Source organism: Hippoglossus stenolepis, chromosome 19 (genome assembly GCF_022539355.2).
Source record: "Hippoglossus stenolepis isolate QCI-W04-F060 chromosome 19, HSTE1.2, whole genome shotgun sequence".
Taxonomy (NCBI): domain Eukaryota; kingdom Metazoa; phylum Chordata; class Actinopteri; order Pleuronectiformes; family Pleuronectidae; genus Hippoglossus; species Hippoglossus stenolepis.
The window spans coordinates 3,852,107-3,877,007 of NC_061501.1; the positions used below are offsets into that span (position 1 = coordinate 3,852,107).

At 41.6% G+C, this 24,901-nt stretch overlaps 1 protein-coding gene across 1 annotated transcript in view; it reads left to right on the forward strand.

The window, feature by feature from the left end:
- Positions 1-1,522: 1,522 nt before the first annotated feature.
- Positions 1,523-24,901, forward strand: part of znf438 (zinc finger protein 438) — a 45,778-nt gene continuing 22,399 nt past the window's right edge. Inside the window, exon 1 of the mRNA XM_035142207.2 lies at positions 1,523-1,721. The gene's annotated coding sequence lies outside the window, so the exon portion shown is untranslated. The remainder of the gene's footprint in view (positions 1,722-24,901) is intronic.

A 24,901-nucleotide genomic window follows, 5' to 3' on the forward strand; every position in this document is an offset into this window, starting at 1 on the left:
GGAGTTTTGATCCTAAAATAATAAACCCTATTGTATACTATGTATACAGTAGACATGCATGCAGGACATGTGTACAAACTCCATAAATGTAAGAATGTGTATAGACACAATCAATCATGTATATATGTGTATATAATGTACTTTATGTATATGAATTAATGTAACTTTCTATCTTGCAACAATAAAGACCACCTATAAGTAAGACATAATTCAAATCAGTACAAAAAATGCTTGAAATTCTAGATGCATAGATCTGGTACACTGGATCGCCATCGGTGCCAATAATCAATCTATTAAAGGATCAGGCATCAGTCGTGTTAACGTAATAAGCTGAGGTATATCAAGAGAGGAAATATTTTGATGGTGCAGTCAAAATTTGCTCTACCTCAATTATTATACAAGAAATAAACCTGCTAAGTGGTAATGCTCTGAAATAATAATAATAATAAGATGCTCAAAATCTGTGCAGCAGAAGCAAAAAGACTACATCCATTTGATCTTTTTTAAATTCGTTATTACTCACAACAGCGATTACAACATTAATGTACAAATACAACATACATAAAAAAAGGAAATAAAGAATACATTCTAATACTAGGGAATAACTAAAAATAAAATTCAAAATATGTATATCCCAAAAATCCCATTTGTTATGAGCTGTTATAGTTTAGTAGAACATCCCTGTCTTTTGATCCCATGTATAAATCAAGCTGGATCCTACAATTCCCACAATGCAACATAATAGCACCCTTTATCAGACCCTCCTTTCCATTTAAAGGTCATTATCCTCAAAACCACGGGTTCCCTGGTGTATAATTCAGTCGTCAAATATTTATAGCTTGCGAGCCTGACTGTAAAGTGTCAAACTGCCAAACATGTGTAAAGTGAGTGGAGTGTGCCTTTAATTTGAAATTTAAATTCAAGATGTAATAAGATAAGATAAGAAAAGATCAAACTTTATTTATCCACACACCAGGGAAATGCAGACAAGTCAGAATGAGGTAGACAAGAGAATAACAAATATTAAAAAAAAAAGGCAATAGAATAAAACAAATAATAAAAGGAATTTGAAAATGTACATTGCATACACCTTTCACTGCAGAGGTTTGTATGAGATGTTATAAAGTAAAGTGCAGTGGCACAGGGTGATTGAACCAGCAAGTAAAAAACAGTTTGTACATAAGACAAAACTGTATTCAGGTCATTTTTATGTTGTTGCTTCTTTAAGGTGAATTCTCTCTCTATTGTCGGTTGTTTGTATTTCTCTGACAACGTTAGAGTAACGCGTTACTAAGCTGCTCTGACTCTGACAGCGCTGCTACAGGTTCCCACTCAGCGGCTCTTCTGATTGGCTGATCTGACCGAGAACAGCAGTCCACGGGACTTGACGAGCCGTACCATTTCTGACAACAGGGGTGTGACGGCAAATTAACCACCGCTCGATGTTACTTCCTCGCCCGTTTAAAACACACGTTGTTCACTAAAACGGTAACTTGAAACACACTCCACACAATTGAATCCCGTTGGTGCTCATACTTCGAGTAATGTAATTTAAAAATAAGTCGGTCATGTCCGTTTGCCCCTCGCTGGATGAAGTCGACGGTTTGGTTCAAAATGGCTGAAGAGTAACAGATATGAGGATCGACGGCTTTGCCAGGTATTTGGGGAAAATGAGCCCGTGTGTAGCCTGAAGGCGTCCCTCCACATAACTGGGGATCCAGGTGAGACATGTTTAAAGTTAATCCCACATTTCCACCCAGCCCGCCGCTTTTACACCGAGGGAAACGAGGCCAAACACGGCTGGTTTGCAGTGTTGTCACGGTAGCCTCTCCATGCAGCAGGAAGCATCTGTGGCTTTAACTCTTAACTTCTGTATGAACAACAGCTTCAAACTCGAATGGCAGTCGCCTCGAAGCGTAGGTGTCGAGGCAGGATGCACACGCAACACTCCGCAGGTACATGCATGTGGCTAACGTGCCACTCAGTGCGTGTGGAGCTAATGCAGAGCAGGCCTGTGGCTAACCCTGCAGCTGTGCAGCGAGCAAAATACGTCATTACTGTAGGGTTCCCCGCGGTCAGTGCACAAACACACACGAGCTCGAATATGTGCAAACACACGCACTGAGCTGTCTTCAGCAACTTCCGCCATCAACTCATCTCCTGGACGTGCACCTGAGCATATTTACGTTGTGGAGGTGTGAACCTCAGAGGAGGAGGAGTTTCTGAAGGTGTGTGGAAGTTGGTTGACTCTCACTAAGTGATGCAGACTTGTATTGAGCACATAGCTCTACCTTAAACATAGTTTGAACCAGTACTCAACGTTTTTTGGTTGCTGTTGTTTTCGTAGCATGAGCTAAAAGCAGTGAGGAAGCTGTTCCCCATGCTAGAGCACATGTGTAAACACAAGGGTGTCACACCTGGTTCAATTCACAAGTAGGTTTGTGCAGATCGGCAGAAGGTTTTGTCATATGTTCATTCCATGGTGTGTTTACTACTTCTGGTCATTGTAGGACTTTGCAAGCAAGGTCTGTTTCCCGGGACTGTACTTACACTTTTTCATTTAGTTTTATTTATCTTTCTCTACAACAGGTTATTCCTATTCTATCTATCTAGCAAGCTATCTAGCTCTCTATCTTGCTATGTGGATATAGATTTGATCCATCTCAGTTTCTCTAACGGACCCTTATTTGAATCATTTTACTGAGGGTTGGGTTCTCTGAGCCTTTCATCATCATCATTTTGTAATTGATGTTGCACAGCACTTAATTCTTTGGTAAATCACAAAAGATCGGATGTGCTACTTGCAGGTGTGCAACATGAACTATCAATTTTAAGGCAGTGGTAGCCCAAGTGCATATTCTAAGCATAATAATAGCATAATATGTTCATATCCCTTTGACACCATTACAGAAAACATTCTCAGCACCAGTCTGATGTACTTCATTGTCATCAGTGGACAATTAAATTGACTCATTATCAGCCAGACGTAATAGTAGTGACTAAAGCCGTTTTCAGACATGACTTGTGGGTAAATTCCAGAGAATTAGATACAGGCTTTAACCGCAGTTGGGTTTTTCACACATGCACAACGCAGGCGGAGGTTCTCTGCACAGAGGCCTTTACAACAGCATCAAATCCTCCGCATTAATCATGCAAGAGGTGGAGCAGCCGGGTAGAGGCAGGAAGTGACATATTAATTCCAATGCGTAGATCACGTGATTTTCTTGACAACACATTCCATTATCGCCACAGACTCTCTTGACATCTTCGTCGGTGTCTTCTATGTCTGTGTCACCGCCATTTCACTGGGAGATATTTGTTTTCTCTTAGTTTTTTTAAAAACTTTTGTGTCTGTTGCGTTAGAAGCATCAGAAGGATTTGTTGCTGTTGTGAACGTGTCAGTGCAGAGAACCTCCCGCTGCATTGTGCATGTGTGAAAGACAGACTGCGGGTAAACTCCGGATCCAATTCTCCGGACTTTACCCGCAGGTCATGTCTGAAAACGGCCATAGTGTCAGCAAACATTTCATGTATCAGAATCAGTGTTAGGTCGGTGCAGACGTTTATATCTTAATGATGTGGCATTGATCAGGCTGCAGTCTGTGAGATAGAGCATAATTCTGTGTTAATCCCAGTAATAATCTTTTTTTAAACATTTATCTTTCTGCCTTTCTTTTTTCTCATGCTTCTCCGCAGGAAGTAAAACATCAGGGTTGAATGTTGTAGAAAAAGCACAAAGAGCTTGGTGCATTTGTCTGGACAGCTGGAAAGCTTGCATAATATCACTTGGTCAGCTCTGACGCTACGATTTAATGTGACTTGTAGAATTTGGGGTACTCCTCTACTCCTCAGTTTTAAGTATCACTGCCAGACTGAGACATGTCAGTGGCCCTGCTGCGTTTCGAAAAGAGAGTGAGACAATTTAGATTGAACACCTACGATTTTAAAGGTTCAGTGTGTAAGATTTAGTGACATCTAGTGGTGAAGTTTCATGTTTCAGCTGAATACCCCTCACCTCCCCTTTCAAACATGAAAGAGAACCTGTGGAATCCTTCAGTTGCCATTAAAAACTCAAAAGGTGATTAGTTTGCCCGGGTTTGGGCTACTGTAAAAAACATGGCAGCCTCCGTAGAGAGGACCTGCTGCTAATGTAAATATAAAGTATTTCAATATAAAGGGCCCATTCTAAGGTAAAGAAAACAACAATTTGTACAATTTTTAAATGAAACACACTAGTTATAACATATAGGATTATTTTATATTAAATTTATGTCAATAGATCCCTTTCACCTAAATCTTACACACTGGACCTTTAAGTAATCTGGAATCTGATCAGCTGCGGTGAATTAAGATGGATTTGGGGGAGAGGTGAAAGAGAACATTTCTCTCTAGTCAGAGCCATCTCATAGGAACTGGAAATCTCTCTCTCTGTGGTAAAGCGTCTGTTCCAGAGAGTGTTCCTGGTTTTCCTTTCCAGATGCAACAATTTAGTATTTTCACTATCTGCAGCAGCCCAGTTTTTGTCACAGGAATGGAACGTTAAAGGTCACGAAACCTCATGTATCTTAGGTCCTAATGTGGGGAAAGTTGATGAAAGCAGTATTTTGTTTTCATGAAAAGCTTCACTTTCACAGTTAACACTAGTTTACAATGGGCTGTTCGCACTACAAAAACAGTTCCCATTGGTTTTCCGCTGTTGAGTCTTCAGTGTCTTATACTGAGGGTAATTCTATTTGCTGTGTGTCAGATCAGTCAAACAAAGGTCTGACTCGTATTAAGGAAACATTATTAAGACGTACGGAGAGAAAAACGGCTTTCACAGTATACAATGTTTTTCTTCTATAGAAAAGTACTGTCTCAGCAACATTTTGTGCTGATGATGTAATGTGAGTCACACCACACATATCAGCAAACACTTTTTAGCATTTGGTACAATGTTCACACTCAGAAACTGCCACAACAGAGACAATAGCTACTCTATGCTGCTTCTTGATTTTCAAGTTAGATATTCAGAAATGTTCTGGCTCAGAGCACATTCATAAGATTCTTTTCACCCTGCTGTAATAGAGTACAATATAGATTACTAGTACTAATGTAGATACTTATTCAAGAAGGCCCCTAATTTACAGATAACAGTAAATTTATTTAAATATAGATGGATGTTTTGCCAAGGACTTTTTGGTGCATACATTCTTCCAGTTAAACACCATGTAATACTCGTCTCCCAGAAAGATGTCTTTGCAAAGGGTGCTGACACCCTGGGGAGTCTTGCTAACCCTGGACTAGGTAAGTTTTTGTACCATCTGTGTTTTATAATTTAAACTCCTTTCTTTATTCCTGACAGGGTGGAGAGGTCTTTAAAACAGCTTATGCACTATCAAATATGGGAAATAAAATAAACGTACATTATTACTAAAAGGTTAACTGAATAAATAAATATGACATGTCCAAACTATGTGGAGAGCCTCTTTTTAGTAGATGTAGACCAATAATCCAGCCAGGCTGATTTAAAGTAGATACACTATTATATGTGTCAGGCCTATATCTTGTCTGTTATGCTGTGTCGCAAACTTGTAACTTTGGATAAAAGCATCTGCCAAATGAGTAAAGGTTATGTAATGAAAAATGCATGTACAGAATGCTGAACAAGGTTTTAGGCATTTGAGATTGTTTATGTTGAAAAGATAACCATAGGAACATATATTGTTATTTATATCCCAAGTCTTGATACCTTATCTGTATTGGCCTCAAAGTGTGAGTGTGGACAGGATTGCATAGGGGGGCCTCTGTTTTTCTAAAATCCTCACTTGAGTCACTTGAGGTAATCCACAGTGGACACTGTCACTGTCACTCACTAATTACGGCAGAAACAGTCCCTGAAAACTATAGCTGCAACAATAAGTCAGTTAACAGATTTACTTATAGAAAGAAAGTTAATCAGCTAACTTCACTAATTAGTCACTTATCACTAATTTGAGCATCTAATTCGATACTTGATTGCTAAATGGAATTTTCTGGGCAATATTGTAAAAGTGGGATAGTGTCAGATTCTCAAATGTGATCATTTGTTGCTTACACTGCTCAAATATCATGACAGATATTTTTCACTGTTTTACAATGTTTTGCAGATGGAGCAGTTAATTGATTAGTTGAGAAAATAACCGCCAGATTAAATTAATAATGAAAATAATTGTAAATTGTCCTAATGAAAACTGTATTGTCTGGGTTATCAGAAGAGGTAAGGTATGCTGTAGGTGGATTTCTCTTTACAATCTCGGAAAATAAAACCTGAAACATGCTACATACCATGAGAGTTAAGTGGAAAAATATGTTTTCAGTTTTTTTTGGGGTGATCTGACCCTTAAATGCGTTCAATGTAATAAAATGCCACTCTACCTGTTGTGGCTGCTCTTTGTTTGCCTAGAGTGAAGGTCCTTTCAGGTAACCAGATGTCGTATGGTTCATTTAGGGATCAGCCTAATATGAAGTAGTAGTCAGTTATGAAGCGTATAAAGCTTTGATACTGGCTCTGTTTCATCCGCTAACTTATGTTGCTTTTACCTTTTTGTTATTCCCTTCCAACCTGCTTTTTTCACTTTTGTAAGGCGACACATTTTGTCAAGATTTTCTGCCGAGTCAGAACAGCTCCCTGCCTATAGATGAGTCAGAAAGAGGAACAGCCTTTACACACACACACACACACACACACACACACACACACACACACACACACACACACACACACACACACACACACACACACACACACACACACAGTGAATGCACTTACTACCCAGTGAAGGCCTTCTTCATCTTCCTGCTCAGTGTGGGTAAACATCTCACACTTTTAAGGTTCATAGCATATGATTTTAAAAGAACAATTACACTGCGTGATGATATTTATCAGCAGAATATGAGTAAGGGGCTGGCATGTAAACCTGGCATCCAGCGTAAACACACGCTATGCGAATGACTGGAGCGTTTACTCTGGCTGCAGCAGCTCCAGTGTGGTTTCACATGTGGCGAGACATCGAGGGTGGAAGCAGGCAGAGGAAACTTAGATGCTTGTCTAACATTTCCGCTCAATCATAACCAAGATCATGTTACCATAACACACACACTCTCGCACAGACACACACATAAGGCGCCACTCATTGCCAGGCTTTGAAGTACCGATCTAAAGTCTGAAGAAAACTGAAAGCGTTCCCAAATCTTGTTGACATTTTACACTCGGGGTAGGATGATACAGCCAAACATCCAGTCACTCCGCATCAACTGTCTTGGACACTGTAGCTGCCACTGATTGTTTTTCTGGCTTAATTCTTGCTTCAAGGCTTGGCCTACTTTTTCAATTATGGCTTCATTACTTTATGGGTGCAATATCAGCACTACACAGCTGAATTAAAATACAGTGCTCCCCTAAAACATTAGCAAGCTGACTAATTCAGATCCTCTTTTGTGAGTTCTGGTGAAAAACATCAAGCTCCAGTCAATCAACCCATTTAGCCTAATTGATTAAAACCATTCTCATTTAAAGATTTTTTTTTTGTTATGCCTAAATTCAAGCAGCTGATGCATATCCCGTCTGTTAAGTGCTGCCCAAATATGTCAAGAGTGGAGAGTTGAAGAACAAGGAAAGTGCATCTCTAGTCTGAATAATGAATGGAGACCATATTGTGGATGGAAAAAGGAGGATGTGGTTCAGTAATAGTCTGGTGAATATTACTTTCTCTGCTAAATTGTTGGTCTTGCTAGACTCTTGTTTCCAAGAAAAGATAATGAAAATTACATGTGAAGCCTAATGACTGACTTTTACAGGATTTGTAGGCTGCAGGCAGCGAAGGCATATTATTATATTAGGGTGCTCCTTGGAGCATTAGCATAGTTCCTGGCTGTGTTCCACTTCTAGCAAACCATTTTCTTCGTCGTGTTCTGGGTAAAAATTGTTCCTAGTGTGGTAACATCATAAGAGGTTTATGTAGCATGAATATAACATTGGACAACGTATAGGCATTGTTACTGGCTGGTAGTGGTGAGATCTGTTATTTAGCATACTGTACTGTGTATTTATAATACTATAATCATAAGTCTCTTCAAAAAACGTTTTTAATTTTTTAGATGGAGTTCAGCAAAGGCCAGCATTTACAAATCAGTGTGTGGTGGTAGCACTTGCCCCTCCCTTGTTATCCCTGTCAAGCTGCCCATGAGTAAGGCCCTTAACTCCAAACTGCTCCGTTAGCCAACAACAGATACGACTATGGTTCCACCCGACCTTGTGCTCTGTGAATAAATGCTAAATAAAATACAGGGTTTCCACTACGTTCATTTTGAAGCGGTGGCCTATCGCTACACAATTATAGCCGCCACTGCTTCAAGATTGGGGCAGACACACATTATAGCCCCGGTATCCTTTTATTGTGTCGGAGTCTCGTGTCTGAGTGTCGTCCCTCCCACTCCCCTGTGCTCACTTCACACTTTTAAACACCAACACTAATTAGAAGTTATTAGGATTTATCAGAAGTATTTAAACACATTAAACAAGTCCAACATTTCGTGCCCACACTTCACCTGCCCACACACAAGATGAGACGTGAAGCACACAGCCAGGACATCAGGGGGGACCATGATACAGTAAAAGCTATAATCAGATTTTTTCCTTTTAAGGCTTAGGTGTAGCACACAAGCTTTATGTGGAGAGCATTAGAATAATCAAAATAACCAAATCACTATTGACTTTATTTATCTATTCATTTATCTATTTATGAGGGGGTGCTGCTAAAAAATTCTCGAGGAAACACTTGTATAGAAAGTTAGGCTAAGGCTAAGCCCCGCTATGAGAGGTATTGCTGTCATGGCTTAGATATAATTTTCTATTTAAGTTCAACAGAGAGTTGATGATGTAATTGTTGGCAGCGGGAAAACATGCTCAGTGAAACCTATCAGTTAGTGCTTAGAGATGTGGCAGCACATTGTTGGTAGCTTATCAGTGTATCCGTTGGTAATATTTATCAGAATCAATCCAATCAACATGTAATCCAATGTATTAGTATTTAGGCTACATCCATACTACCAGTTTTCGTTTTAAAACTAAAACAATCTCTGTCCACATCGTTTTAGTTCTGCATTAGTAATAATCTCCATCGCCACTAACACTCCTGAAACGTATATCCTGTGAACATTGACCAATTATGTACACTTGTGCTCGCTGGTGTAGACAGGAAGCAGATTGTCTACTTAGCATTCGGTTGCTAAGTTATGGAATATACTTTTTAAGAGAAATAACAATGGTGACATTTTTGGGGGCAAGGATTTCTTTTTTGAACCTACAATGAGTTGGAACTGTTACCAGGAACTGTGAGCAATGGTTTACATTCACTGCTGGTAATCAAGTTGTGAATGTAAAAAACAATCAAAGCGAATGCAGCTCACTCCGTCATTATTCCCAAATGTCTTTTTTTTTTTTGCCCATCCATAGTACGACGCAGCCTTCGAACTAAAACAGGGCCGGCAGTGTTTCCAAATTTCTGTTTAAGGTGCTTTAAAACTTCACAGTAGTATACGTAGCACCAATGACTTTTTTTAAAAATGAAAACTTAGTAGCACGGATGTGGCCTTATTTGGTTGGGGGTTGACGAGGCACGTCTCTCCTCACTCTCACTCTCTTGGGTGCAAACTGGGTTGGTTCAGCTCTAATCCCAGTTTTTCCCTTTCAGTATCTACTATACTGCAACCTGAGCTTATCTACACACTTTATGGCTGACTGAAGTAACTTGACTACTGCTAATGGCGCACGCTTTTATGTGGTTGCTGCAACACGCTGGGACTTCTCTTATACACCAGGAGAAACTCACTTCCCACATCTAGCCCACTACGTGAGAGTCATATTTACGGTTAGACTGTTGATACGTTGTCGACAAAAAATAGAGTAGCCTATATTTATTCATATAATTTTTAAGTGTTTGTCTACCTTCATAGATAAGGGAACATGCAAAAGGGATATAAGACGGCGCTTGGGAGAGCAGATGAAGAGATAACAGGAGGCAAGCGGAGAAGAAGAGGAATGGGAAGAGTAAAATTTCAACTGTTGAATTTCAAATACAAAAATAAAATTCTAAATATATTATTATATAAACATAGATACACATAACCCCAAGAAACATCTTGGTCTATAGGCTGACAGACTACAGTTCTATGGCTGGTTGAAAAATATTTTGGCAGCCATTGGCAGACAGGCCAAAGAGTTAATTTTGGACGCTGGCTGTAGGACAGGTTCATTTCTGGTGGAATGATTTGGCCCATGTGAAGAATGATACATCTATTTATGTCTACCAGCCTAAATTTTTCAATTAGCTCCAGACATTTGGGAAAATCTAAGTCATTTTGGGCCTACGTGGGTTTATTCCGTCTGAGATAGGCTAAGTGAATTTGAAACCAAACCCACGCCTTGTCACTCCTCTGAGGTCCGTCCCACCCCTGCGGTGGGTGCGGCACGTGCGTGAAAGGCAGCAGAGAGGCATTCACTTTCATCCCCTTGTCATTTGGCTTTTTCCCAAATATACTGTCTCAACCTCCCCCTGCTGCTAATTTCTCAGCTTGTCCCACCCACTGTCTCCTCAGCCTCTCATCTCCGTGCCTAGCTTTCCTCCAAACACATTTGTGTGTCTCCCTCTCTTCATCCCACAGCTATGATTTAGGCGTCAGGGTTGCTCGCGCTCCCTCCCAGCCCTGGATCAAGTTACCCTACCATTACTCAGTCCTTCCCCCTGTTGAGGGTGCTCCATGTCAGGCATAGCGGAGCCTGCCTGCCTGCTCGCCGCCTGCCTCTCTGGACCTGTGGACTAGTGCAGTGCAACCACAGACGCCCCTGGTCAGTGGAGTTATTCCAGTTATGGCACAGACTCTCTGGAAAATGATGCAGAGAAGTGAGTGGCGGGCGGCAGGCTTAGCTGCATTTTCAATTTCGTGTGCGGTGAAGAAAACTCCAGCAGATGGGCTGCTTTCAGATGTTACATCAGAAATCTTTTGTGTTGTTTTTAATTTCACACACACAAATCACAGCCCTCTTTGTTGGCAGGGTTGTGAGCAACTCAACAAATGGAACCCTTCCCTGTTGTCACAAGTCGACTGGTGATTTGTGGAACTCATCGTTTTATGGTTATGTAATGTCGGTTCACTTGACGAGTAAAATGTCTTGTTAAAGCCTTCACCGCCCCACTCTCATAAAAGTGAGTGATGCGGGCGGTGGTTTGAGGGCCTTGCTATCGCTCTTACAGTACATGTCGTGGGACGGGATAGGAGTTGTCTAGTTGGCTTAGCCAAAGAATGACACTGTAGAAATTTCACTTGCTAGGCTTTATCACTTGATTAATGCTTGCTAAGTGACCTTTAAATCTGAGGAATTGTTGGATCCTATAGGTCTAATTTATTAGAGTCAGCGAAGGAGGGTGTATACTGTACCTGTTTCTCTGCCCAAGTCTTTTCATTGGGTGTAAAGTTTTATAGAAGCCTTGTCCTCCTATTAAGCCTGTTGTCCACTCATTGTGTAGCCATAACTCCCACCCTGCTATCAGCAAGCTTGATGCTCCTTTTTAATTTATTTAAGTCTGACATATGTCCTTTGCAATGCAAGTTAGCGTATACAGCACAGGCGGAGTGCTCAGGCTAGGCTAATCCTTTCTAATTGAAAAGGAGGCAGCGTTGTGGGGCAGTGGCTTGTATGTCGCTCATCTCACTGCTTGTTTTACAGTAATGAGACATCTGGGGCCTGAGAATAGAGCTGTTTGTAGAGGAGAAACGGCTCCTGAGCCTGAGGGCCTGCAGGGCTGTCACTGACAAAACAACGAAGCTGACTGCTTGTTTTCTCCTGTCTGTATGTGGGCATTTAATTTTGCCCTAAGTCTGTCTTGGCAGACTTTGCCATACACATTACTTTAGATTTATATCACTGGAAAGAATAATACATTTGGGATTTTTAGGACAAGGGTAAGAGAAGAGAGAGTCTGCTAATATTAGGCCCACATTCCCTACGTCTCCTTTCTTGGTCTGTGGTGTTTTTTTATGTATATAAAATTGTTAGTCATGCTGTTGGTTTGCAAAACTGTAGGCTATATATTATTATGATTAATATTACTATACTCTGAAGTGCAGCTCCAGTTCCTTTAAGTACAAGGTTTGGTTAGAGTTTTGGGGGGATTTAGTCGTAATTGGTGTGTCTCTGTGGACTGTGCTGGGTGCAGTCTGAACCAATGTATTTCGAGTTTATCTTGACACACATATTAGGTTCTGCTTTTCAGAGGTACGTGGTTTTAAGTTACTCAAAACAACTGTGATTATCCACAAACTTTGTTGGGAACATTTGTTTTGGGATCTATTTCTACCAAGGCACACCTGGATTGACTGTAGACTTTGGAAACTCTTCACATCTACTGCATTTCCCACAGTATCCATTCAATCTATGGCGGTAGGTCTCACATGCAACAGATTCCAATTGACACGAGTGAAAGAGAAGTGCTTGTGTGTGTGAGATAACTGCACTGCATGCTACCTGCGGGTACGCGCACAACTTGCAGCGGAAATTACAAGGTCTGAATCTCTGCATGGACACTAACAACTTAATGAATGATAGCGCGAGTGAGCACGCAGCACATAGAACTGCAAATAACACTGAACACAGCTATAAAATGCAACATTGGAACAAAACATCAACTTAAAGAACTCACATGTTAAAATGAGAAGTGTAAAACATATTTGTGGCAGGACAAATTAGAATATGGCAAGCCACCACAGTCTAGATTGTTATCGGGAAACACTGCAGCTACGTCTTTGGTTTAATCACTTTTTCTAGAGAGAGGTGGTGCCAAGTTTTTCCGATCAATCAATTATAGTGGGATGAGCTACAACTCAAACTACTGTATCTGGACAGAAAAGACCTGAACCTCTCCCTCATATATAGATATCAAATTAACTAACTCAATTTTGCAGGACCTTTTTGCGTCAATTTCACAATTACTTAAGAAAATAGTTATCTTGAAATGACCATCAATCCTTCATGCTCAACTTTATTACATTTTTAAAAAATTGACTAAACCAATTATTTGATTATCAAAGTAGTTGTTCATTCATTTAGTTGGTCCGTCTACCAGTTGATAAATTATTGCAGCTCTAATTCCTACTTTATTTCATAACTTTCCCAGTGTGGTTCCAACTTATATTTCAGCCTGTTAGCCTGGCCCCTGTGCAGCAGGTAGAAAGTATGTTGCTCACAAAAACCTTGGCAGGAATGGATAGTTTCAGACCGTGGGATGACCTCACTTATCACGATTATCTTTTGTTATCCTTAAACTGTGCCAGAAACTATTGTTCAATGTGTCTTAACTGCTAATTCTTTCCCACAGTTTAACACAGTGTAGCAACAGAGCAAAACTTTTTTCCATGCTACACAGGCTGAATTGTATTCAAAGGTGACAAGTTAGGCTACAACATTTGCAACTGAGCCACTAACAGTGGTATATTATTACTCAGATCTACCTCTGGTTGTTCTGAACACAGTGTTGGAGCGGTAGCAGCAGCCAGGGCAGTGTATACAGAGGAGTTTCTTAGCTTTCCACTCATATTGCTGCATTGTTTTTGTGCCTGAAGCTACAAGCAGCCATACTGGCCTCATATTGCCATTTTCACACAGTATTGGTGACCTGGCAGTGCATTAACCCAGGTCTGCAGCATTCTTGATCCAGTTGGACACGCTAAGCCCTCTACAGCTCACCAGAGACCTCTACATTACTGCTTTTCACAACCAGAAAAGCACCTCACATGTTTGAGGAGGATTTGAGGAGGGATTTTTTTCTTTGTTTGCTGCCATGTTTTTTTGTCTCAGCGGCAACTACAGACAAACAGAAATTGTTTGTACACCTGATATGTTTGCTTGTGCAAGCTGATCCTCTCTTTCGCTGTCAAAAGTAGAAGTAAAATCTCTCTCACACATACTTGCGTGTCCATGGTACTCCAGTGTTACTTAATGTTGTATCCTACTCAGGAAAATATACACTCACTCTGAAAGGTATGAAACTGACTAACCTTGGCAAAGACACTTGAGAGGCTAAAGGTTAATTCTAAACTGCTGTAATCCATTATTTGGTCGGTTTGAGAGCAGAGATAGCAAAGGTTCAGCATGTACCTGTCAGTACTAAATGATGCTTATTTCCTGCTAGAGGGAAGGTTGAGGTGGTGTAATAGCAAGCAGCTGCCTCAGCTGGACCTTACATTTCCTTTTTGTGAGCGTACTGTTCTCTCATGCTATCCAATGCATGCCAGCACGCCTACTTTTGCCCAAGTTCTGCGCTGCCTCTTCAAGATACCAGTGGCTGTAGGTGGTGTGTAATCATCACAAGAAAAGGCTCTATCCACTTTGATGAGCGATAACTACCTGTGTTGGAGTAAGCAAATGAGAAGCATCATTGTTTGTCCAGCGAGTTCACTCAACGCCTACTGCTTATGACAATCCTGTTTATTCTTCCTACTCCCTACTTCCTTCTGTGATTAGCTAAATGCTCCATTGATTGGCCAAGTCGAGGCACTGGGAGCTAGGGAGCCATATTTATCACACAGCGAGAGGAGCATGCAGGATGTTGCACCGGCGGTCCCTCTTTCATTGGAAAACGATAAACATAAATCTGTGGAATGCGTCTATGTGATATAAGTCTACGAAGGAGCGGGGAGGCAGGGGAGGATAGAAAAGTCTGATCTGCTCTGCTGTCCTCGGGCAGTAGAATTGGAGAGCCGGAGCTCTGTGGGGTTTGCTGACATTTGAGGAAAAAAGCCCACCTTCAGCAAAGGCTGACCTGCAAATCAGTGTCAGGATTGGTGCTTTAAAATGGGGGTGAGGATGTGAGTGCTTCTGAGGAGCCCCCTCAGCAATGCAAAGGGACTTTGGATAGGGCAAGGTTTCTCCCTGTGAATCACAGCTAATTAACTAAGTAATTAAGATCAAAATCTCTGCTCAGAGTCGGACTCTAAATTGTCCATACATTCAAATAGGCCTTGAAAGGAAATCCCTCCCATTCATGCAAGGGCTAAATTAAAGCGTTCAGACCGGTTCCTCTCTATTATCCCTGCCGTGTGTCACACAAGGGACATCTGTTGAAAAGAGCGAGCCAATGTTACGCTGCGTTAAAGCCCTCTCTGCTCCATCAGAAGCACTGTTCATAATGCATTTGCTATACATATTTCAGGTTGAGTGAATTTATTTCAATAAATAATGTCACTCCAAGGACGCGCTTCGATCTTTTCACAGTGGCCACGCTGGTGTAAGCCACACCATATTGTTATCTCATTCCTCTTGTGGCAAATGATAGATTAACAAACAGTTTATAAACAGGGCGCTGAGCATGTCTAAACTTTTATCATCACTGCACAGTGCCAAAGTAACCTCTCTTCATGATGGATGTATTTTCCAGCTTATTCTGCTGCTATGAGCTGCAAGGATATCTATGGGTATGGCCGTAACGTTAAGGCTTACAGGGAATTTCATATAGTGGGCACACAGTGGATATGATTTATTGCTGGGCTTAAGTATAGTTGGCTTTTTCTGGTTGGCACAATTTAGGTGGTGCTGTCTTCTACTGTGTTGACTTTTTAAATGCCCCATCTTTTTCCTGAACTGCATATTGAAGTGCAATACTTCGTGGGACTTGAGAAGTACTGCATTGCTCTTCTTCTACTTGTCATAAACAGTGTGCCTCAGTCGTTGGTTGGTTTACACAAAGTAGACACTACAGTTTGTCTTTAGTAACTGTTGATTTCATTTTACTCGTCTTTTCTTTGACCAATGGCGTGGCTCTAGGATACCACTGCAGAACCTTCTCCTGTTGACCATCTTTGGATGGATTGCAGTGAAATTCTTCCCAAAATTCCATGGTCTCTTGAGAGTGAACACTTGGAAAAGCTAAAACCATCAATTTCTTGGTATTTCTGCTTGAAAATATCTAAAACTATGATTTGGTTTAAGAATTGATATTAAATGCTTAACGTTGAGCAACTAATTGTTGCCACAGTGAGACTTTGGGTGGAACTATTTAGAATATGTAATGTTCCTGACTTTACTGACACTGTTACTATGCCTGTAATAAGCCATTTAGAAATGTGGTTACTCTTGTGCATGGCAGAGAAATCTTTGTTTTCCAGGAGGAATCTATTGGGGAACAGAGGTTTCTCTAATGCCCAACCCAAGATTCTCATTTGCATGACATTTTATGAAATCGTCATCCTGGAGGAAGCCAACTGTAATCTGGTTACTTAAGTGCATGTAAATACACTGATATTGACTGTTGTGCTTCCATTATCCTAATACAAAAAGCTCGCAACATGCAAAATACCTACATTTAATTTACTGCAACCACCAAATCAAACTCTGGACCCAAGTTTTCATCTGAATTGTTTTAATCTATTTGAGTTTACCATATATAGCGATGTTTTAGTCATGTGCGATGCTACTTCTTGTTATGTTAGTACGAGCACTCTCTTTTTATCCCAGCTTGGTCACAGGACAGTGCAGGAACAGGCTTCTAACAGTAGATTTTACTGGCTGATAAGTGTTCTCTTTTCTGAGGGTACAAAGCAAGCCCATGTTTCCTGAGCTGTCTTGTGCAATTTGTGCTCAAGCCAGTGTAGTGCCAGAACATTTCCACTATGTTTCACCTCAGTCTACATACTGTGCAGAAAGACATGTGGGTTCAAGTCAGTGATGGGGAAACGGCAGCAGAGTCTATGTTGAGTTTGAGGCACTACCTTATTTCAGTGGTTTTCTTGTATCTCATTTGAACCCTGGGTCTTAAAGGGATAGTTCACTGAAAAATGAAAATTCGATCAATATCTTCTCACCACTATGCTGATGGAGGGCATAGTGGTGAGTAGATAATGACTGAATATTCATTTCTGGGTGAACTATCCCTTTAAGTCATCAACTTTCTGAATGCTGCTGTAGGTAGAGATTACGCTCAGTTACATGGAGAAGTGAAACTGGTTATTTTCAGGGTCTTTAAAAAAAGTCTTGATTTGAATTTGCTAAATGTAGCACTTGTAAAAATCAAGTTCACTTATAAATGCTCACAGGTTTCCTTTCAGGTTACAGTAAAAAATACACCCCATAATCCAAATCACTTCCTCCTCTCTTTCCTCTCCGGCAGGAAGGGGTTACTCTCCGTGTTTCCTGTCCAATTCCCAGAGCTCTGGCTATGTTCTGATTGCTTTCTTGATGTTAAACATTCCCAGGCTCCTATAACCTTCTAGCTTGCCTCCACCGTCCAAGAGCCGTCCCAGGTGAATGAGTGGGCGAACCTCCTGTTTTTAAGGATAAAATCTGTACAATCTTTTTTTCTCACAGGGGGTGGGAGATACGGGGACTGGAGGGGCAGGCAGCTGTGTGATGGGAAAGCATTCTTTCTTTGCATTCCGTCTAGTTGTTGTAAGGCTGTGGGAAAGCATGTTTTCCCAACCATTGGTTCATTTCAAACAGTATTTCTTGTGAAATAAGGCTGAATTCAAGCTGAAGGTTTGATTGTAAAAAAAGGGCCACAGTGTGTAGATACATTTAAAGTGTGACGGAATAAATAAATATGAGTCAGTTAACTTGAGGAACATGCTTCTCCGACTCATATTTTTTGGTTATCGAGGTTAACATGTGCTTCCCTGTCAAACACCATCCCTCTATTTTTCCTTCTATGACTCCTTCCCACTCACTTCCTTTCCTCCCGAGACACCTGATCGACGGCTGAGTTATGTTATCACATCTGAGTCAGCACAGCCTTCGCATCAGTCATCAAACAAACGGGATCCAGATTGAGCTAACATGCCTGTGTGGAGGCTGTGGTGTGGATATGACCCAGGAGCAGAGCTGGGCCAAGCTGGACTATATTTAGCCCAGCGATGCACAGGCTAATTGCCCTCCCAGGCCTAATCATTTCCAGGCTCTGCAGCTCACAAACGACGAGAGGGGAGGCCAAACACCCACTAACCTCATGTTAAAGAGATGTCTGCATCAATGGGGCTGTCAGAGTGCTCAACAGACAAGACAAATTAGCACAATGTGCTTCCTCCTCATATGCTATTAGATGTTCTATAAGCGGATTGGCTTGGAGAGTCCAGTATTGCTGTCTGCTTTAGTGTATTAATTGAATATGTTCTCCTGTTACTGTATCAGCAATGTGACGAGTCTTGGCAGCATCCTCTACAGGCGGCATTGCAAGGTTGTCTTCAGAGTCTCCTTGCAATAGTATAGAGGCTTGCTTGAGCAATCCATTGTGAATGGTAAATCCCTCCACCACTGCCTCCTACAGCTAGCATAGCTCCTCTGTGGGTCCAACCTGCTCCCCCCCACCTGAAAACAAATGCACCAGTGCCTCAACTGTTCTAGTCTTATCTTAGCTGTGCAGTGGCATTGCTAGATAAGTTCAGTTTGTGGTACTTTTTTTTTGCCATTTCCTGTGGTTCCTCTCCTGGAGTCTTTCCCCGGGTATACAGGGGTCACACGACGGCCTGGGTCGGCGGGGGGCTGTGGAGAGGGGATGGTAGGAAGAACAGGTTGGGTTGCCTCTCTGCCTTTTAATCACCCCCAATCTTCTTTTCTTGGTCTAGTTTGCCAAGGCATGCTGCAAGAGTTTTTGTTCCAAGGCCTTTTTCATCATGCATACCTAGAGAGAGATCAGGTGGACTGACAATTATGAGAATGAGAGTATAGAACAATTTAATAGGCTATTACTGAAAGCGAGCACATTTGCAGCAGATAGGTGTTATACACTTGATCAGAATGTAACAGGATGCTGACGCCACCATCCACATCTGACACAGACATGGGCGCACTGCTTTGCTTTGGCCTTCGTGGTCACCATGGTGACTAAATTGTGGGTATTTAGTAGGCAGGGCGGGTCTAATGAGATATTTATTCACAATATGAATCACAACTGCACTGAAGTGCAATACTGATGCCGCCCTAGCCCATTTAGAAAGGAATAATGGCACAGGAATTGTGTTGTCCATACCTTTATTGTCTTGGTCTTAAAATACATTATCTAGAATCTAAATCTGGAAACAATGTGCACCATGTCACACAGATCTAGTGATCATGATGATGATAGGCTTGCTAGGATTAATTGGCTGTGTGATTGTTAGGTTCTTCAGGTTACTTTGATGGGGAGAATCAAGTATTGAATAATGCATACGGAGGCAGTTCAGACAGTCTGATCTGAAGAATAACAGTACATCGGGACTGTTCGTTACTCACAGTTTCTTTTATCAAAAATTTGCAGTAGGAATTTTTCAAGAGCTATTATCAGCCTTTACTGTTGTGAGGATATGTCTCGATCATTCAAACTCTTGTGTTTGAATGGATCCTAATTAGTCACGACATAAAAGCGTTATCCTGAAGGTTGAAATCCGAGCTTGGCTCCTCAAAAACTAACCTCAATATCTTGTAGGCTGTAGACTGGTTAATCAAAAGGTGAGCTCAGAGCCAGAGGCAGGGAGGGAGGGAGAGAAAGAATAAGTGAACTGTGCTTGTCAGCTTTTTAAACCCTGAAATTGATTCTTCTTCTGCGCTCTTTATTCTAATGACAAGCTAATCCCTCTTTTCCTGTTTCCCTCTGTTATAAGTAGAGCCTCTTATTTCCCCTGCCTTGCTGTGCAATGCTTCTGAAAATTAGTACTCATGATGACTCTGCGCTCTCGGCAATCAATTTGACACACCAAGTCCTTCCAAAAAGGTTACCTGTGGCAACTGAGGCCCGGTCACGTAACTTTGAATTTGCCTCCCCTGCCAATTTTTATTCAGCTAATTAAAGAAATGGCTCTGTCTGGGGAGTCAGCTGAATGAAATGTCAAAATATTGATGTTGAATAGTTATGTGATTTCAGGGTATTTGTCATTGGAAGAGGAGGTCAGTTGCTGGAGGTAGTGCAGGGGGACAAGGGGGGCTGTCAGTCCCAGGGCTAGGTTAATGATATTAGTAAAGATCTGCTTATTTATGAGGCTTTAAGTTATTCATGCTCAGCACACTATCCACAACAGCTAGGTTGGTTTACTGTAACCTGCAAGTAGGGCTGCTAACAGAGGATGTCATCAAATATGTTGTTCATCCACTACTTTTAATATCCAGTCATTTGGATCATAAATCTGCTGTTTTTAATACAGCTGCTCCCTCTGACTTCACCTCATACCTACCTCACCTCTTATCCAGCCCAAAAGTGTTTATACTTCCCAATGTCCTGTCTAAAAGGCTTCTGTAGCCTCCTCCTGGCTAAATCCCACTGCTTCCTCAATCTCCCTCTAAAAGCCCTGTGTCTTTGTAGTCTTGATGTAATACATCTTTTCATAATAGGTCAGAATACCCTGACAGAAGCGCTTGTTGGGTGGCTCAGCAGCGTGAGCCGCGCTGCTCTTCTTGAAATTCGAGGTCTTGCCTACTGTGCATGACTCACACCAAAATACACAGTGAAAATTATCTTTCACCAAAGTTTCAATGTTTATATTTATTGTTGTAACAAGGTTTTTAGTGTTACTGCAGGACTGGAGGATACGCGGCTTCATACCATAGTGTCCCCACATTTATTTTTCGTATATAGCTGTACCTTTATTCGAGGAAATACAATGATCTTACCAGAAACCTCATGAAGCGGCTCCACTGCAAGCACGCAGCAGACACGCTGCCTGTGTGAATACAGTGACACAGAGCAGCCGTTACGCAGCCAGTGTGGCCCGGGCGTAAAAGTCTTCTGAAACCGACAGAGATGATGGTGGTTGTGGTAGTAAGCTGTATAGAGGAGAGACTAGAGAGAGACAGAAACTGAACTTCTCTCTTCAGCTTTAACTTTTGTTGTTTACAACTGAAACACTTTTAAATACCTTGCAGGGGGAGAAAACGTATGTGGCTGTCTCTATATTTAAACCTTTGTCATGCCAGTTATTTCGCAGCAAGGGCTGCATTGACTACCTGGTAAAGACTGCCATGACCTTTGACTTTCTAAGCTCTTCCTTTGAAAAAGTGTTAATGCTGGATGCCAGAAAACCATGGCCCCTTTTTATAATTGAATTTCTGAAATATGTCCAGAATGCTTATTATATAGAGGTCCCTTCGCTTAAATGCAAGAATGTTTGCAGTACATGTTCTGCACATAAAATAATTTGCATGCATTTCAGCAATGTTGCCTTTATTTGGTTGTCGCAGGTCAACTGAAACCAAGCAGTTTAATATATTCTGACAAGAAAAACAACATTAACAAGCCAGAGGGAAATCCATTTTTTTGGTCTTGATAGTAGTTTTGGGGAAAGTTGTAGAGTTTCTAATGTTAATGCCACTATAGTAAATGGGAAATTAATGTATTTATTTGGATGCCACTTATTGATTATTTTTTCACGAGGCTTTAGGCGTGACATTTGACTGCATAGAAGTGAATTTGTTGTTGGATTTTTCTGCCTTGGTGATTGTGAAATCCTGGTGATAATGACTTCATATTGTTCCCTAAAATACATCCATGGTTTTGGAAAGGACACCCACTCACACACCACCTTATAGTGTGTGTGTGTGTGTGTGTTCTCGTATTCGTGTGTGTGTGTGTTCGTGTTCCGGCTGGCGACTGGGCAGGTCTGCGATGTACCTGGCAGGCTATAAGGTCTCTGGGTTGCTCTGATAGCGCTTGTTCCTTTGAGGCCCTAACATGCTGTGGATAAAGACACTGGCCACGTCCAGAGTCTAATCTCAGGCCAGCATGAAATGATCCAACGTTTCAGCTGCCAGGACCTGGGTAGAATAAAGATACACCCATAGCTGATTGGTGGAGTACCTCACCAGACGTGTATCGCAGGTTTCATAGCTGATAGCACCAGTCGTCCCCGCTATGGCTCTTTGCTGGCACACAAAGATGCCTGGATTCACCCTCGGAGAACAAGCCCACCCTTCCTCTCTCCCTTGTCTCCCCTTGATCTGCCTCAACTGGCTGCTCTCCCCCCAGCTTCTCTCTGTTCTTTCTGTGTCTCTCCCTCCAAAACCGTCTTTCTTCTTTGCCTTCTCCCCTCCCAGTTCCTCGTCAGATCCACAGGGCGAGATTTTTATCGCTTTTCTGTGAGTCCTGCGAGGGGAACCTTGAGGGTCTCAGTGGGATCAATTTAAAAGGGAAGCGCTTGTCTCTCCTCCTCTCCTTGGCCCTCTCGGCTGATTGGGTCCGCTCGCCAGGAACTCGCAGGCTTTTGATCTCAACCACCCCTCTCACCGCCCCCACCCCCACTCAAAGTTTTTGTCAGAGCTTGGCTCTAAAAAAAAAATTCTGTTCCACTTTCTAAAAAATGTGGGCCCCATCCTCTTTTCACTGCACCTGTGAGAAACCAAGTAAAAGTTTTTTAAACCCACTGGGTGGTACTAACAATCTATGGCGTGATTGACTTCCCTTTGAAGATGTGTGAGCGGCCGTCTCTTCAGGTGGAGGTACACCGAAAAGGACTTGTGGTCCTCCGGCAGCTTGCTCTAACAACTGATGAGAAGTTGCTCTGAGCTGCGATGCATAATTCACACGTTGTGGGGAATGGCTGTTTCTGTTACAATGAGGAGAAAAGGTACAAGGTGGTGCCCGCAAGCGTTCCCATGCTGAGCTGTGTTGAAGTTGCTCGTTCCTTTGTACGACATAAAGGAAGCATCATCCTGCAGAAAGGAGGACTGTGTTGAACTACAATAACAAGGGAGGGTTGAGTTCAAGGTTGTTTTTGTTGGAAACCTAGAGCACTGTTAATGGATAATTCCAATTTATTACAAACATGGGTCTTGTTTAAATACTTTCAGCTATTATTGGGCGAAGAAACCTGAGCAGTCATCGGAAGAGAGAGGTTTGAAACAAGTCAAGAGTTGGATTTCAGTTCCAGCTTTTGGCCATACTTTATTTTCATATGTTATGTTTTATTACTTTATACCTCCTATAAAAATGGCAAGTTATGTTACAAATTTTATCAATTCTCTTTTATAACTGTGTGAGAAAAAAGACAAGAGATTATTAACATCGATGTGACAGGATGTACTGCTCAGCAGGTACCATTGATAAAAAGAGGGAGGGGCTGGTTGCAGGGTCCAAAATTCATTTTTGGATTCATCAGTCAAGATGGCTGGGAGATGAAAACATCCACCGGCTAATCATATTATATACTAGTCAAAATATTAGATGGACTTCTTTTGTCACATATTAAGTAAATTAGGCATTATGTTGACTGCAAACCTCAAGACACCAGAGCAAAGGTTTCAAGCATGCAAGCCGTTGACTCAATTTTATTGGTAGAGCAGTAGCTGGCACCATGTTGCTTCATGATCTCCATGCAGTGTGGTTTACACATTTTAAATTTAGGAAGAAGTGGACACTGATATCAGATGGGTTGTAAGTGAAGATGAGACTGAGAGTTGACTGCAGGTTAAACCGTCAAAGACATCACAAATTGTATTCTCTGCTTGTTCAGCAGATTATTTGATACCCTGCTCATACCATTGTTTGCTCATGCTGCCTCGTTGGACTCTTTCACTCTGATGGCAACAAGCTTAATCACTGACTATTGTCTCATCTGCCGAACCTGCTACCCTACACTTCTCCTTTGTATTTTTGTCTGACAGACAAACATTATGTCCCTAAGCCTTAAATGACTATTATTTGTTACTTGGCAGTACAGTGATCTGTACCATGATGATATCAAACTTTGATGGCCAGCTGTTACCCCTAATAGAAAGGATGCCCTAATTTAGCATGCCCTTAAAAAGGTCAGACCTAAATTTTTCAGCATATTGGTATTAGAGTTTGTTGTGTAATGTAAGCAGTTTACTGAGGAATGGACAATAGAAACACTATCAGTGTTTGGACAGGAGCCAGGTCTTGTCACCATCCTCCTCCTCTCCCTTCTCCTCTGTCTCCTGCCAGGTCACTGGAGGTCACACAGGAGTTTTTCTAGTCCCACCTCACTGACCTCTTTACTCTCGGGAAAACTCAAGTCACGACTAAGGATTAAAATTCCTGGTAAATTCAGCCAAACCGAGCTACAGGTTCTTGTGCTTTTGTATGTTCAGACAATATCCATAGAACACCACCTACATTTCTTGCCAGTCCGACATAGCCAACAACTTTCCTCAGCTGCAGAGTTGCTCAACAAGGACCTGAAAGGTTTGAGGAGGCTCAGTTGTGAGGGTCTGTCCCCGAAAAGCAAAGTACTCCTCATTTCCAGGGCTTTTGGGTCCTTCTGTGATGACATCATTGGTGTAGTTCTGCACTAATTGAGGTTTAATGCTAGAGTAGAGAGAGCAGGGCTGTAATTTTCCCGCCCCGGCCTGGAATAGAGACGACAGCTTTTCATGTGGTCCGGGCTAATTTAGGTTCCAGTGCTGCAGCTGTGGGACACCTCACACTTTTGTCCTTCTCTTTCTGCTTTAAAAATATAGAAAACACTGCGTGTTTATGAAGTAAAGAAGTTTAGCTGTGCCCAGTTTTAAATATACAGATATACAGTAGAAACGACAGAATGTAGCATAACTAAAAAAACATTAAAACCCTGACATAGAAGTTTGACTTAAAGAAAGTTTTGGTGATATATTTTTCCAGTGCCTGTTGCAAAACCACCGAAACCAGTTCTGAAATAATCCTTATGGAAATAAATGGATTCTCCCTTCCACCTCTGCCTATGAGCTATAATCATTTCAAATGTAAAACAACATATGTCAGCGCAACACAGTGGGGTTTATATAGGCATATGTAGGTGGAGGAGGAGTAAGATTGTGAGGAGGAAGCAGCTGTAATATGCAAAACAACATTCAGTGTGGCAATATGATTGTATGTCCACAGAGCCGGGGCGTAATGACATTCATGCCTCTATCCAGGCAAACACATGCACACCGACA